The sequence below is a fragment of the Panthera tigris genome, chromosome A1 (genome assembly GCF_018350195.1).
Source record: "Panthera tigris isolate Pti1 chromosome A1, P.tigris_Pti1_mat1.1, whole genome shotgun sequence".
Taxonomy (NCBI): Eukaryota; Metazoa; Chordata; class Mammalia; order Carnivora; family Felidae; genus Panthera; species Panthera tigris.
This window is the reverse complement of record NC_056660.1, coordinates 90,848,331-90,850,234: the sequence shown is the minus strand read 5'-3', so window position 1 is coordinate 90,850,234 and position 1,904 is coordinate 90,848,331.

Sequence of the window (1,904 nt, the reverse complement as noted above, 5' to 3'; positions counted from 1 at the left end):
AAATACACAGTGTTCTAAGAGGTACAAACTGCATTTGTGTTGTGTGGTTATCTACTAAGACGTGGCCAGAAAGTAGTGCTTCTGAGTGTTTTTATATTCGTATGGCCGGTCTGGTCCTAGTTACCACAGTGACCATCCAAACCTTTCTGGCCCCAGAAACCATAGTGTTCAAGCTGTGGAATATAAAGATTCCCAGTCACCGGGGATGACAGTTGACATTTGAGAATGTACCTCATGCCAGGTACTATTGTAAGTACTCTGTGTATATTAACTCACTTAATCCTCACAATTAGGTGAGACTGCCTCATCCCCACTTGAAGTTGAACAAAGAGGTTTAAAAATGTGTCGAGTTTGCACAGCTGGTACCATGATTCAAGGATTTGAGTCAGGCAGTGTAGCTCTAGGACACCCCGCCTATCTGCTGCACTCAGCCCCCTTCTTCATGGAAGCATTCTAGCCCACCCTAGAGGGCTTCTTGGCTCCAGAGTCCCGGTGGGGCTGATGTGGTTGTTGACCGGTGGAAGGCTAGGGAGCAAGTGTAGCAAGTCCCCAGTCTTGCAACAGTGGCTCAAGCATGGTCTTCCATGCCCACTTCCAGGAGGAGACCTTTCTCCCGCCCTGGACTGGAAGGTGGAAAGGGGTTCAGGGCACTCCTCCAACCTAAGAGCAAGAACCGTGTTTTCACAAACAAGCATCTGCCCTGGGACATCTCATGGGCACAGCCTGAGAACCATGGCAGGTCCTGGATGCAGGCCAAATGAGTGATTACTAGGAATGCCCTTCTGGAGGTATTCCAAAAGCAGAAAGCCAAGGCTGGCAGCCAGAGAAACAGAGCAATAGCCATTAATAGTTTCTGCCAAGCATAGTACATGGTGGTTATACATGCTTCTAGTTACCGCTTTAAATACAGAAGACGGGCGCCCGGGTGGTTCAGTCAGTTAAGCGCCCGACTTTGGCTCAGATCATGATCTCACCATTTCTGAGTTTGAGCCCCATGTCGGGCTCTGTGCTGACAGCTTGGAGCCGAAGCCTGTCTCCCTTTCAGATTCCCTGTCTCCCTTTCTGCCTCTTCCCTGCTTACGCTCTCTCTGTCTCAAAAATAAATAAATGTTAAGAAAAAAATTAATACAGAAGACATGTTTTGCAAAATGAAAACAAATAGTTAGCAAAATAATCGTATGTGGGATGAGTATATAAACAGATGGGGTACTATGAAAGAGCCTGAGAGGCCCAGCTGTAGATTGGGTGGGTGCATCAGGCCTCACTAGAATTAATCGACAAGAGACACAAAGCATAGTTGAGTGAGACATGCAAAGAGGTTTGGACATTCCAGCAGTGGACTGTGTAGCTCAGAGGTAGGAACTAGCTGGGGCTGGTTAAGAGCCTTTAAGAAGGTGTGGGTGGAGGGGCACCTGGGGGGCTCAGTGGGTTAAGTGTCTGACTCTTGATTTCTGCTCAGGTCTTGATCTCATGGTTCATGAGACTGAGCCCTACATTGGGCTTCACGCTGACAGTGCAGAGCCTGCTTGGAATTCTGTCTCCCTCTCTCTCTGCCCCCCCACTGCTTGTGCTCTCTCTCGCAAAATAAATAAATAAACTTAAAAAAAAAAAAAAAAAAAGCGTGGGTAGAACCCAGAATCAGGAGTTAGCAAGATGGGCTTCCTTAGGAAGAGGTGGGACCAGGCCCTGATCAGCCAGTGCAGTGAGCTTCTAAACACTCCGAACAGCTATTAACAGGTGTCAGGTTTCATACTTCAAACTTTGAAGCTACACATAGTTGTCATTGATACATAAATTCTACCAGAGCATAAATATTGGGAAAGTTTCCAGTTAGTTTGTTCTTTCCCAATTTTCCTTGCAGTGACTAAGAAATTCCAAAGTTGGAAAAAACTGTTTAACCACGT